This window comes from Podarcis pityusensis (assembly GCF_964106645.2).
Source record: "Podarcis pityusensis genome assembly, chromosome: 3".
NCBI lineage: Eukaryota > Metazoa > Chordata > Lepidosauria > Squamata > Lacertidae > Podarcis > Podarcis pityusensis.
The window spans coordinates 52,551,950-52,567,006 of NC_138026.1; the positions used below are offsets into that span (position 1 = coordinate 52,551,950).

General features: G+C 47.5%; 1 protein-coding gene across 13 annotated transcripts in view; it reads left to right on the top strand.

Annotated features, from left to right (window-relative positions):
* Positions 1-15,057, top strand: part of LOC308474315 (uncharacterized protein) — a 150,267-nt gene that overhangs the window by 16,961 nt on the left and 118,249 nt on the right. For 3 of the 13 annotated variants that reach the window (XM_081000459.1, XM_081000460.1, XM_081000464.1), the window contains exon 1: positions 2,517-2,726. The exons of the other annotated variants lie outside the window; for them this stretch is intronic. The gene's annotated coding sequence lies outside the window, so the exon portion shown is untranslated. Of the gene's footprint in view, positions 1-2,516; positions 2,727-15,057 lie in introns of those variants that run through there. 13 annotated transcript variants of the gene reach the window in all.

Consider the following 15,057-nt stretch of genomic DNA (forward strand, 5'->3'; position numbering starts at 1 on the left):
AAGTGTATATGCTGCTTAATTGTAAAAAAAAAGCTCATTAAAGTGGTTTACAAAAAAGACAAAACAATATAAGTGAGAAAAAGTCACAAACATACTTTAAAACATACAATAGTTAAAACACTAAAACAAATAAAATGACCTCAATCTACACATATATACAACCTGAGCATAGGATGGTGGGGCTCACAGAATTAATATTCACATTGCTTCCCCTTTAGGATTCCAGGAGAGCCCCAAAGTCCGGCAGAGAGCAAGACACACCTCTAGCTCCCATCCAGCTTTGCAGCTCTTTCACACAACAACTCTGTTATTCTCCTCTGTATCGGCCAGGTGTGGGGAGTGAGGAAAAGACCCATCCATTTTTTCTATCACATAGAGCAACTTATTTGGATATGCTAAATTGTGGTATTTAACAAGCCAGTCAACCCTATTACTTTGACCAAGGAACAAGTTTGGCAAGCTTCCTCTTAGACATTCTACCCTCAGGTTGTAGGTTTGGAAAGGGGACCCAGGGTTCCATCCAGATTGATACCCCAAACTCTCAACATTTATATCCCCACCCTGGTCCCTGCAAATTCCTTTAACTGCTGATGCCTCTGTTCCAGTGTCATAAAATGAAACTGTGTCATAAAATGTGTTGAAAACAGTACATTTACCACCAGGAAAGACAAAGAGCTACCTGATCTGAATTTGGGTGTGGGTGTGGGGTGGGTGTGGGTGTAATGGAGGTGCTCCACTAATTTCTGTCCCAAGGTGAAAGTATCTTGGGAACAAAAGAGCATGCCCTTCCCATCCATTGCCAGTAATGGCTCCTTCCCCAAGTTATTCTAGGTAGTTTTTAGCTAAGCTGGTGTTGGTGGAGGACGATGGGTCCTGGCAGAGGGTTACCCAAATTGCTGCCAGTGGAAATGTGCTGAAGAACCATTTTCCACCTGAGGATTAGAAGGATGGCAGAAGAACTGGTCTGCTACAGCGAAGGGAAAGGGAAATCCTATTCCTTCTGTTCCTATGGAGTATATTTTCAGGGATCTGCCAGCTTCCATATTCTACGTCTATGCTGATAACACCAAAACTGAACAAAAACAAGTTTTGTTTTGGCAAGCCTATCTAGACATGCTAACAAGATGTAATATATCTGTTTTTACATTATGCTGATTTTATTTGTATATTGATAATTGCTTTAGATTGCTCTATAGTCACTGCTTAGGGATTATTTGATTAAGCAGTTTATTAAAGATCTGTTGAGTTGCCTACAAGTTATCTGTAGCATCAAACTTGCCAGACCTCTTTGACCAGAGAAAACAGTGGGGCTAATCCTACCCATGACTCTATGGTGCCACCTTCAACTGATTCCATCCTGGACAATCATTCTCCAGAGTTAAAACAAATTTTCTAGTGCTGAGGCATTTGCTGCTGTGGCAGCAGCTTAATATATGGCATTCGGCAGAAGACACATTTTTCCATTTCTCTGAAATCCCCTTTAGACCTCCTCTATATAGTGAAACTTCCTCATAGGCATCCTGAAAATTTAATTAGAATGCCGGCTGCATCCCTTTGTACCCCTCTGCTTTAATATCTCTAAATGACATCTTTTATTAGCTCGGTTAGTGAAACATGACCATGCCCTCCCTGCAATAGGCTGCCCATTCTTAATCAAGACATGCTTCTTTCTTTAGTGTTCCCAACTGATATCTAAAAATAGTGCCCAAGCCTTTCTGTGAAATTGAAGTTAAACTAACTGGTCTATAATCTTCTGGAGCTCCCTCTGGACATCCCTTAATTATGACATTAAACTGGCCAATTTCCAACCTACAGGGTTCCTTCTCAAAATCACATTAACAGAGTGTTAATGGATCTCTCCTAAATTGCCTTTAGCAGTTAGTTTCTCTCTTCCACCCACAGAATCCTTGGACTTGTTTGTCTTTACAGTTTTATTAAAACACCTACAGGCACCTCTGTTACACTTCTTCCCAGTGGAAAAATGTTACATAATTACCTGTGTCCAAAAAAAACCAAAAACAAAAACAAAGGGAAGTCATGGTGACTAAGGAGCCCATCCAGTCCTTTCGCCTTAGGGCTCAAATAGCCCCCCGATTTTAAAAGGTTGGCCAGAACTGAGGGAACTTGCATAAATATTCCACACAATTGTGCCTTATTCAGTGTACTATTTTTTATTCTGTAGTAATGAGATACCCATCATTAGGCATCGTGCTATATATTAACGCGGTGCCCATTGGTCCTTGTCAGTGGAGACTATCAACCAACTCTGTTGGATGGGTCAGACTATGCCATTACGTATACTTTACGTCAAACTGCAGTATCCTTTTTTTGACCATGTGTATGTTTCTGTTCAAATAAATATAAAAAATAGGGAAGACACAAAAATATGAAGAAATAGTGATAATAGAGAAAAAATGAATATTATCCCCTTCTAGTTGAATGAATGGCAGTGCTTCACATATATGAAATAAGTAAATGGGTACAGTCACTAAGTTGGCCGAAACCTTCCCCTCCTCTGGTGACCATGAATGACAGAGGGTTGTTGCTCCTCCTCACACTGACTGGGCAATCCCCACTACAAGCCACAACCAGCCGTGGCAACAATTATGTCATCAAGTTGCATCTCTTCTCTGGACATGCCTTGGCAACAGTACATCCCCATCTTGTCTCCTTGTCCCACACCAATGACTGAGCGCCATGTTTTGCTCTCATCAACTGTGTTGCAGGTACTGGCATGTTTATTTTGCTTCATAACATTAAGTGGGATACCTTGCGCCCCTATTTGAGTAGGCCTGCCGCCTTTGTATCACTGTTGGTGCATATCCTTCTGTTTCCTGTTGTGCTGGGAATAGAATAGAATAGACTGAGCAGAATTTTTGGTTTCTGTAGTTGCCTAACTAGGCAAAGGTAAAGGGACCCCTGACTGTTAGGTCCAGTCGCGGACGACACTGGGACTGCAGCGCTCATCTCGCTTTATTGGCCGAGGGAGCCGGCGTACAGCTTCCGGGTTATGTGGCCAGCATGACTAACCAGAGTAGTGCATAGAAACGCCGTTTACCTTCCCACCAGAGTGGTACCTATTTATCTACTTACACTCTGACGTGCTTTCGAACTGCTAGGTTGGCAGGAGCAGGGACCGAGCAACGGGAGCTCACCCCGTCGCAGGGATTCGAACCACCGACCTTCTGATCGGCAAGCCCTAGGCTCAGTGGTTTAGACCACAGCGCCACCCGTGTCCCACAGTTGCCTAACTAGCATGCTTCAATAGGTTATAAGAAGCCTATACAGTCGTACCTTGGCTCCCAAACGCCTTGGGAGTCAAACGTTCCGGCTCCTGAACGTTCGAAAACCGGAAGTGAGTATTCCGGTTTTCAAACTATTTTTGGAAGCCAAATGTCCGGTGTGGCTTCCGCTATTGTTTCTGGCACGCCTGCACAATCAGAAACCAGTTGGAAGCCGCGCCTTGGTTTCCGAACATTTTGGAAGTCGAATGGTCTTCTGAAACAGATTCCGTTCGACTTCTGAGGTACAACTGTACTAGTTCGTTAACCAGTGTTACCAGGCTTGCTTGGGACACAGGTCTCTCTATACATGTATTTCTGTAACTGCTTCTACATATTTGGGGAATAATCTTTTTGGAACATGATTTACTGGAGGGAATTTAGCTCAGATATGCTAAGGGAACAATTTCCCACTGTGACCATGGCACTTTTCTGCTTTCATTCTGTCTGAGACCCATTTAAACAACCTGATACGGTGAAATTCTGGACTGTACCACTTCAGTTTACATGTGTGTGTGTTTTCATATCTTTATATGTTCCCTCCAGTAAAAAGTTACCTGATATAGAAAGTGAACAGATCAGGGAGGAGGATTTCTTTTTGATGTCCTACTTTATTACCTTCAGGTAGATCTGCATGTGTGTGTATATCTATATCTCTCTATCTCTATATCTGATGGGAGCATTTATGACCCTACCCACTGGCAATCTGCAGTGGCACAGCCAACAACTTTATTTGCACAACTCCTAGTCTACAGATAAGTATCTAGAATACTTGATTAGACAGAGTATTTCTAGTGTTGGCAGCAATAAATCTCAAGAACTCACCTGTCGAGTTCTCCCATGGTTACTTATTCTTACAAATGCCCTTGTCCCCAGTCATGATGATCTTGGGACATTACAACCACAGTAAATGCAACTATTTAAAACTCCATATTGCCTTCCCCGTGCATTTATCTCACTTATATAAATTTAATTGTGTGACAATAATGGCAGTAATGCGATGCATTAAAAGCAATGCAACTTCTTCCTAAAAACATAGAAGTCTGTTTGGGTATTTTGTTTGTTTGATTCACAAGTAGATAATAAATTGACATGTCTGATCTTATTTGGGGTAATTTGTTTACAGCATAATGGATTTTGACAAGGCCAGTTTTCTGCAGCTTTGCTTCAAAAATGACTCAAATTTTCCCCATGTTCAGAACCAAAGGCCTTTCCTTATAGAATTTTATCAACTTTTTTTTATTAAATGGGGTTAAATGATACAAAGCGGTAATTCAGGCTTTCTAGGAGGAGTAACCTCAAGCTTCCCAGAAAGAGTAAGATGCATTATTCATTTATTTATTTATTTCAAAAATGTGTAAGCTGCTCGTCATCCTAAAATGAATTTCAGAAATTAAAAATCTACCAAACATATCCAGAGTTTTAATAGGAGTAACTACTTCCTCAAAACTGTCTTGCTTTAACATTATTAGGTAAATATAAGTTGCCATTTAAAGTGACAGTAGCCAATTTTCAAAGCTATTCTCATTTGAAGATGTTGTTGTTTAGTCGTTTAGTCATGTCCGACTCTTCGTGACCCCATGGATAAGAGCACGCCAGGCACTTCTGTCTTCCACTGCCTCCTGCAGTTTGGTCAAACTCATGCTGGTAGCTTCGAGAACACTATCCAACCATCTCGTCCTCTGTCGTCTCCTTCTCCTTGTGCCCTCCTTCTTTCCCAACATCAGGGTCTTTTCCAGGGACCCTGGACCCAACATCAGGGACTTTTCTTTTCTCATGAGGTGGCCAAAGTATTGGAGCCTCAGCTTCAGGATCTGTCCTTCCAGTGAGCACTGAGGGCTGATTTCCTTAAGAATGGATAGGTTTGTTCTTCTTGCAGTCCATGGGACTCTCAAGAGTCTCCTCCAGCACCATAATTCAAAAGCATCAATTCTTCGGCGATCAGCCTTCTTTATGGTCCAGCTCTCACTTCCATACATCACTACTGGGAAAACCATAGCTTTTACTATACAGACCTTTGTTGGCAAGGTGATTCTCTACTTTTTAAGATGCTGCCTAGGTAAACAACAACCCCTTCATGGATCACTGCCTTGCCGTGGTGAAGGGGCTTGAATAACTCAGAGAAGCTATGAACTATGTCGAGCAGGGCACCCAAGATGAACAGGTCATAGTGGAGAGTTTTGACCAAACGTGATCCACCTGGAGGAGGAACCGGCAAGCCACTCCAGTATCCCTGCCAAGAAAACTCCATGGACAAAGACAACAGGCATTTGAAGATACAGTACCATATTAAAGTAACTAGTGTTAGGCGGCTGCAGGCAACTCCCACAGCTGGTTGCCAGGCACGTACAAAGGCATGGAAAAGTTTCTTACTGGCTGCTTTTTATTCAATATTTACAGCCTCTTGGGACAAATGGCATTGTCACAAGTAAATCTACCCCCCCCCCTTCTCTCCCACTTCCTCATTCATCATCAGCATCACCTCCTCTATGGGTGCCACTAACTGCCCTCTGCTTCAAACTCTTTGCTCTCCTACTTTTAAGGCTTGTTGGGTTCTGGGAGATGGTGGGTCTGGAATGCTTTCTAATGATAACGTGTCAGCCAGCTACTGCTCCAGCTCTGCCTGTGCTTCCTCTCCCATGATTTCCCAACTTCCCCCCTCATCTTTCTCTGAGCTGTGACCTCCCTCAGACCCCTGTTGTAATTCTGAAATGTCTTCCTCTTCTCTGGAAGGGTCAGGCTGGGGAGGCGGTCTCCACTATTCCTCCTCTGCCCAGTCCCTGACAACTAGATAAACTTATTGTGGATCTTGAAACAAATGTTAATATCTTTAATTTAATACAGGAACTGCATCTGACTAGCTTTGTACCACACACCTGTACCCCATAGCTTCCAGCTTTTGGCAAATTAAGAGTCCAGATGGAATAAGGAAAATGGGATGGTGGCAGTGGCCCAGGGGTAGGGTGGAAATTGGGTTTTCGTGCCACAAGAGGTCCAGAGGGTGACAACATGAGAACAGGCCTTTTCTGCGATGGCTCCCTGCTTGTGGAATGCTCTTTCGAGGAAGACTTGCCTAGCACCTTTGTTACATATCTTCAGGTGGCAGGTGAAAACATTTCTCTTCAACTGGGCCTTTGGCTGATTAACATTCAATGGCCTTTTAAATATGTTTGGGGGGGATTATTGATTTGATTTAGTTTTATCTTATTATGTATTTTGTGTTTTCATATTTTTATGTTGTGAACTGCCCTATGATATTTGGATAAAGGGCGTTAAACAAATTTTACAATAATACCACCACCACCACTATAAAGTATGGGGGAAGAACCCTTCACACACACAATTCATGGATATCTGTAGGCTTGTTGACAACAATGTGATAGAGGGATGCTGCCAAGGATTGTGCCTTCACTCTTTCCCTGCTGATAGCAATAATTCCTGAATAGCATTGCTCCCACCCATACTCATATCTTCCTCTTCCTCTTCCTCTTCCTCTTCCTCTCCCTCTCCCTCCCCCCCCTCTGTGTAGGCAGGCAGGCAGGTAGGCATTAATTACTGTTTTCCTAAAACCCACCATTAAACAAAGAAAGAAAAATGAGAAGAAACAAGTGGGAGGAGAAGCTGGCATTGAGACAACAGAGATTACTGAAAGTGCAGATCATGGGCTACTCATCACTACTTCCCTGGCCTTGATCAACAGGAATCAATAAAACAGGATGAAGCTATATAGAAGAAGCTTTCAAATAACGTTGGAAAGAACCTTTGCTGAATGGAAGTGGTTGGACATTATCAAAGGATATTTGTCAAAGAAAAGGGCATTGCTTTATCATACAATGGTATATGTCAGGGAACTGCCATCGGAGCTAGAGGCGGAGGGAAGGCTCCAGAGGGATGCAGGAGAGGGTCCCAGTAGGGAGAGAGGCAGCCCATCTGCTGGGGAAGGAAATCAGCGTAACACCAGTGGAGAAGGGGGGCAGATGGGGGGATCGGAGAGGAGGCTCCAAGACTCCTCGCCGGAGACCAGCGGAGAGAGTACGGGTACTCCACTGCCCACACCCTCCCTGCGCAGAAGACATCCGCACAGGGAGAGTAGGAGGAGACTTGGCGTCAAACAACTTTTATGCTGGAAAAGGTTCAAGAAACGCCCACTGATGGATTCTGCCAGCGACTGAGACAGTCACGATGCTGGAGGCTGTTCAGTCAGAAAGGGTTTAACCAGGTAACCTCGCCAGCAGTGGCGGCAACTTACGCACGAGCAACCCCTACATCCATTACAGCAATCCATCAGTCACCGACGTTGCTTGTGCGCAGCTCCAGAGAGGCAGCACCATGAGCCAGACCAGAGGAGCCGGAGAGACGGAGCAAGCAGCTGCAGTCCAAGGTCTGGTAGAGAGAAACCAAGATTTGGAACAGCATGTAGCTCTCCTGACGGCGCGGCTGGACGAAAGACGAGCTCAGGATGCTCAGGTCAGACCCACCCCCATCGCAAGGAAGGTACCGGGGCTGGTACACAAGTTTGGGGGGAAACCCCAGGACTACAATGCGTTCCGAACGGAAATAGAGTACGCTTTGGAACTGCAGCATGATGACTTTGTTAACGATGAGCAAAGGGTAGCCTACATTGTGGGGCATCTGGAGGATGGGGCAAGAGAATGGATCAGGCCCCTTATGGCGATGCAAAATCATGCCTTGAAGGACCTTAAGAAATTCTTTCAGGCGATGGATGCGATGTATTCCAGTGAAGTCCAGCAAAGTGTGACTCGGTGAGAACTGATGGGGTGCAAGCAGGGGAGCCAGTCAGTTAGAGACTACTGGTCGCGCTTTGCAATGTTGATCCACCGTCTCGGGTGGGATCTGGACTCTGAACCTATTCAAATGTTGTTTGAGGAGGGGTTGTCCCCAACGGTGAAGGACGAGCTGTCCCGCGTGCCCCGCCCACAGTTGATGGATCAGCTGACCAAGGCTGTGCTTGCGATTGGAGTGCGGCAGGAAGCGCGGGCTCAGGAGAAACGCGAAGTGAGAGGGGAACGTTGCCATGACTACCACATTCCTGAAATACCGAGACAGCTTTCCCAGGAGGCTGAGCCAATGGAAATAGATGGCGCGCGAGAGAGAGAGGTTTCAAACTCCAGTGAAGGTCGCAAGAGAGAGGGGAAGGATTGGAAAACCACCAAGAAGTGTTTCCTCTGCCAACGGCCAGGACATTTTGCAAGGGTCTGCCCTCAAAGAAAGGCCTGGCAAGGGATGGTGGGGGCTGCTGGCTGTGAGGAGAAGGGGGATGAAGGGCAGGCGCAGGGAAACGACAAAGCCTGGCTGCCAACCAGCGGGGCCAGCAGCCAGGCCAGCAACCAATAGAAGTGCCCCAGCCTGACCCCCCCAGGGCAGCGATAGCTATAGCAGTGGTGCTAGAACTCCCGAATGGGCACCCAGTCAAGGTTGAGGGGCTGCTGGATTCGGGCAGCTCCTGCAATTTCTTCAGCAGGGACTTCGCTTTGGAGCACCAAATACACTTGCTACCCCTGGATTTTCCCTTGCAAGTGACCACCATCGATGGCAGGGAACTTCTGGGAAGGGAAGTGACACACCAGACCCCACCAATGCGAATGAGGGTTTCCAGGCACACGGAGACCATTGCCTTTCACGTGGCCACACTGGCAGGACCCCCAATAATACTGGGAATGAGCTGGCTGGCACTGCATGATCCAGTAGTGTCATGGCATCAGCGGTCAGTCACCTTTGGGTCAGCTTACTGTTTGGAACACTGTCTGGGGGGGAAACCCCAAGAATGACAGTGGCCAGGGTGGCTGGGCTGGCGGTGGAAACAAAGGGAGAGGTGCCACCACTATACGCTGACCTAAAGGAAGTCTTCAGCGAGAAGGAGGCGGACAGACTACCCCCCCATAGGCCCTTTGACTGCCAAATCAACTTAATCCCAGGGGCTCAGCTGCCTGTGGGTAAGCTGTATGCCATGTCGGACCGGGAGATGCAGGAGTTACGGCAGTTTATCGACAAGAACCTGAAGAGGGGGTTCATAAGGGAATCAAAGGCGGTGGGGGGCAGTCCGGTGTTCTTTGTGGACAAAAAAGGGACTAACCAGCCCAGATTAGTCGTAGATTATCGGGCATTAAACCTGGTATCAGAACCCGTGACCTTCCCAATGCCCAGGATTGACGACATTTTAACACGGGTGAGGCAGGGGAAAATTTTTACCAAGCTGGACCTCAGGGGAGCGTACAATTTGATCAGGGTAAGGGAGGGGGACGAATGGAAAACCACCATGTTCACCCCCCTGGGGGCTTTTGAGTACTTAGTCATGCCATTTGGATTACAATTGGGCTCCGCCTGCTTTCAAGCATTCACGCACCATGTGTTGGGGCCCCTGCTGTACAAGAACTGCGTAGGCTTCTTGGACGACGTCTTAATCTATTCAGACAATGAGAAGCAACATGTCAGAGACGTCAGGGAAGTACTAAAGAGGCTGCAGAAGCACCAGTTGTGGGTCAAGCTGGAAAAATGCCAATTTCACACCAGAGAGGTCGAGTTTCTGGGGTGCAAGTTGTCAGACAAGGGACTAGCTATGGACCCAAGCAAGGTGCAGGCGGTGCTGGAATGGAAGGCCCCCAAAACCCGGAAGGATGTGCAGAGATTCCTAGGGTTCAGCAACTTCTACAGGAAGTTCATCAAGAACTTCGCCCACTTGACGGCGCCCATCACAGATTGTCTCAGTAGCAAAAGGAAGTTCGCCTGGACAGAAAGTGCCCAGCAATCCTTTGAAAGACTGAAGAAGGCGTTCGCTTCGGAAGAGCAGCTCCTGCACGTTAATCTGCAGAAGCCCATGAGGCTAGAGACTGACGCGTCCAACCGAGCCATTGGGGCGGTACTTTTGCAGCCGGGGGGGGGGGCAAGCAGGACTGGAAGCCGTGTGCCTTTTTCTCAAGGAAGCTGAGCAAGTCGGAGCAAAACTATACGGTGTATGACCGCGAACTGCTGGCGATCTATGCGGCATTTCGCCGATGGAGACATCTGTTAATAGGGGCGCAGCACAAGAACCAGGTTTGTACTGATTACAAGAACTTGGAATACTGGAGGACCGCGCGAGTACTCAAGCAGAGACAGATTCGATGGGCACAGGAGTTCTTCAAGTTTTCCTTCGAGATCCGATACGTGCCGGGAGAGGAAAACGTAAGAGCAGATGCTTTCTCCCGGAAACCGGAGTACATGGAAGGAGAGGGACCGCCGGAGATCCGACACGTTATCCCCGAGGACCGATGGGTGTGTGGCGGAGCCTTGGTTGGGAAACGAGAACTGGCCGGGCTGACTAGAAATGACGTGTTCGCTCAAACTAAAATCAGGGAACTCCGAGACGGGAGGGAAAACCATGGAGGGTTCGAGGAAAAGGAAGGGGTGCTGTACTATAAGGGGGCGCTGTATGTACCGGGGGAGACCTTGAGGGGGATGGTACTCAAACAACTCCATGACAACCCTACAGCTGGGCACTTTGGACAGCACAAAACCATGCTGCTTGTCACCAGGCAGTTCTGGTGGCCAAGGGTGAGGGAAGATGTACGGGAATATGTACGGGGGTGCGACCGCTGCCAAAGGGCAAAGGGGGAGAGGGCTGCACCCGTAGGGTTACTGGAACCCTTACCCACGCCGGGAAGACCCTGGGAGGTGGTGTCCATTGATTTTATGACAGATTTGCCCAAGTCAAGGGGGAAGACAGCAGTCATGGTAGTAGTTGATCTCCTGACGAAGATGTGCCATTTCATAGCTTGCTCACATGCGGTGACGGCAGAGGATGTTGGGTGTAGTGAAGGGTTAAACTTCTGTGTCTCGAGGCTGAGAGGAGGCGCTTACAAGGGAAGTAAGCCAGGACGTGACGAAAGCAGCTTGGAATGCTGTGAGCTGAGTGAAAAGTGAAAGCAGTTTTAGTTACGCAGCTGCAAGCTGAGAGAGAAGGACGCAAAATGCAGCTTGAATCAGATGGTGTTTATGAATTGTAAATATGCTACTTTTGAGCAAATAAAGTGCTACTAGGAAAGAAGAAACGTGTGGGACTTCTTTTACTGCCCTTTCAACACGGACGCTGTGCAATTCTGCTAATTGCTTTACGACCTCCAGAGGCACGCAGGGGGAAGTGTGCTGGACGCCAAGAATAAAGCAATAAATCTACCTAACATGGTTATGGGGGAAGGAACCCAGCCAGGTTGTTTGTGGATCACATCTTCAGGCTGCATGGGGCTCCCTCGAGGGTCATCTCAGATCGCGGGAAACAATTTACTTCCCGTTTCTGGAGGAAGCTCATGAGCTTGTTGCAGGTCGAGGTGGGCTTCTTGACGGCACGCCACCCGGAAAGCAACGGGCAAGCAGGAAGAGCGAACAGTATACTCCAGCAATACCTACGCTGCTACGTCAGCAAGAGACAGAACGATTGGGTAGAGAAACTAGCGCTGGCTGAATTTGCATACAATAACGCTGAACATGTGTCTACAGGAATGAGCCCGTTCATGGCCAATTATGGGTGTCACCCCAGGGCCTTCCCGGGGAGCGGGGAGGAAGGATGGAGTGTATCTGCGGCAGAGCAGTTTGTGGAAGAAATGGAGGCCTTGCACCAGCAACTCAAGATGAACTTGGAGCGGGCCAAGGAAGTTTACAAGAGGCAGGCAGACAAGCACCGTCGGGAGGGGGAGGCCATACGGGTGGGAGACCGGGTGTGGTTGTCAACCCAAGGGTTACCCCTAAAGGGAGGGTGCAAGAAGTTGCAGCCAAGGCAGCTGGGACCTTTTGAGGTAACACAGCAGGTGAATCCTGTGGCATTCAAGCTCAAGTTGCCTGACAGCATGAAGATACATCCGGTGTTCCATAGGTCCCTACTCTCACCGTACAGGGAGGGGCGGGAATTTCTGGGGCGGGAGGGAGGAGTCACCACCCACCCGCGGGTAGAGGAGAGGGAACACCACAACCAAGCCACGGAAATACTCGATTCAAGGTGGCGAGGGCGCCAGGTGGAGTACTTGGTGGCTTGGGAGGGAGAACCCGAGTCAGAAAACACGTGGGTCCCCGCTGAGGCGATCAATGACGGGTATCTAGTGGAAGAATTCCACAGCCTGTTCCCAGATAAACCGAAACCACTAGCGAGATTCTGGGAGGAAGAATTTGGAACCACAGACGACGAAGAGGACTTTGTGGGTTTTCCGGCCTCCGAAGAGGAGGGAGGGGAGGTGTCAGAGAGAGAAGAATCAGACTGGGAGGCCCACCCCGCGGGAAGATATCGGAGTGGGTGGGAAGTGGCTTTTGAATCCTCAGAGGATAGCGACAGCACCTTCAGGGGCTTCCCCGCATCGTTGGCCGAGGAAAGGGACGAGGTTGGATCTGAAGGTCGGGCCGGGGGCGGAGGGGGTCCTGGGGGGGAGGTGGATGTCAGGGAACTGCCATCGGAGCTAGAGGCGGAGGGAAGGCTCCAGAGGGATGCAGGAGAGGGTCCCAGTAGGGAGAGAGGCAGCCCATCTGCTGGGGAAGGAAATCAGCGTAACACCAGTGGAGAAGGGGGGCAGATGGGGGGATCGGAGAGGAGGCTCCAAGACTCCTCGCCGGAGACCAGCGGAGAGAGTACGGGTACTCCACTGCCCACACCCTCCCTGCGCAGAAGACATCCGCACAGGGAGAGTAGGAGGAGACTTGGCGTCAAACAACTTTTATGCTGGAAAAGGTTCAAGAAACGCCCACTGACGGATTCTGCCAGCGACTGAGACAGTCACGATGCTGGAGGCTGTTCAGTCAGAAAGGGTTTAACCAGGTAACCTTGCCAGCAGTGGCGGCAACTTACGCACGAGCAACCCCTAAATCCATTACAGTATATTAGGTGCGGTGTGGAATTTCTCTTTTAATTCTCTGTCCACCTCATTTCAAAAGTGCAATGCTTGTGTGTTGAGGAAAAGGGACCTTGGGCCATATTATGTGGCCATGCTACCAAAGTCACATAACCTCTTTAATGCCTGTCGTGTAAATCATGAAATGCAATGGGAATCTTCACATGTTTGTGGAGGATTCCTGTGCCGTTTAGAAATAAAGGCTATCAGGCTTCTCAATGTTGCAGAGAACCCTCACTTCTAGAGGAGTCCTCCTGCTGTAGAGTATTGTAAACATGACTGTGTTAGGATATAGTTCTGCTCCACCTTAAAAGGATCAGGCATGACTGTTGTGTGTCACATGCCTGTTTACTTCCAGCACAGTCTGCTGGGAACTTCCGTTTGTATATTGCTTTTGCTTTTTCCTGTTTTGCTTGGACACGAAGGGAAGCAGACATATTTTTCCATTGTCCTGCTGTACAATAAATGCTGTAAATATGCATACACATGTCTCTGTCTGCTACTTCTGCTGCAAAGAGTTTTATCTCTGCTGGCTTGCGTGCTTAAGCTTCTGAAGGCTTCTGAGGCTTGAGTCACAGTTTTGATGCTGTTCCGAGAACCGGAGTTTCGCTCGGCTGCCGACCAGTAGCTGGAGCCAGCTGGGGGCCTGTTAGACACCCCTGTCTCCCAGCAGCATCCCAACAGACTGCAGTAGTGGGGGCAGGAGAAGCCAGACCCTGGGAGTGGGAGGAAACTCTTTTCAACATGCTTTCCCTCTATATGTGACTAATGCATTAAGAAGGCTCAAGCCTCAGCTACAGAAACGGGCTCTACTGTGGAAGCATCTTACCCCTACCTGTTCCAAGTCCAGGTCTGTAGCCACTGTACCGCAACTGTCAGTCAACTAGCGATCTCTCAGATAAATCTGTGGTCAGTACATAACTGAAATATAAGAAATTGCCTTATGCTGATGCAGATGATCTTACTGTTGTCTCACTCTTACACTTTTTCAGCTCTCTTCTTGATGGCATTCAACTAGAGTTTCTAGGGATTACATCTGGGTGAAACACATGCTCTAGCACCCAGTCATGCCCTCTTTGATATGCATGTCTCTTAACATTTCAAAACACTCCAGCAGGGTGTTCTTAGGATAAATACAAATGTTGCAGTGTTATATAGCAGCTACAAATTTGACTGAAAACTAAACCAGTGATTCTCTTTCTGCTCCACGCACCAATGAGCTGAATGGATATGATTTTTACCCAACATTTGAATCTGATTGAAATAGATGAAATGAATTATTCACAGATTGCACTTAAGAGATAAATGCCAAAAGGTCAAAAGTCTCTTAGAGTATTTCAGCACTATTCCCTTTAAAGGATGGTTGTTCCTCCCCTGAAGACCACGCTTTGAGTTTTAAACAGGAAGTATCAGCAAAGCGTTGGCGTTTCTATTATCACTTGGGATTTTGAAGAATTCTGGTGGAATTAGCATCCCAGCTGTTATTGAGTTTTCTTCCAGCACATTAATCCTGATGGTAGCTTTCAAATCCGAAACTCTGAATGAGTCCTATTGATTTCAATGGCATTATTCCAGAGTAAGCAGTCTGAGGACTGTGATTATGACTCTTGGCTCCATAGAACATCTGGAAGATAGAATCTTTTGACTCATTTGTATGCAGTCATAAAAGCATTTATAAGAAGCTCTCTCATAAATGTGCTGTTATGGTCTAAAGAAAGTTTGTGAAGATTCGTCAGGGGGCTTGCTTACAGATAAATCTGTCCACAAGAGGGCGCACATAGAAAAAATATTCTGTGAAGGCAGTGCATAGTGATAGTGTCCTCACTTCGCCCCAAATCACTGTTAGAAAACAGTGTAATATGCAGGTTACTGGATCCTACCTTCTCAGAGCACAGGGCTAGGTTAAC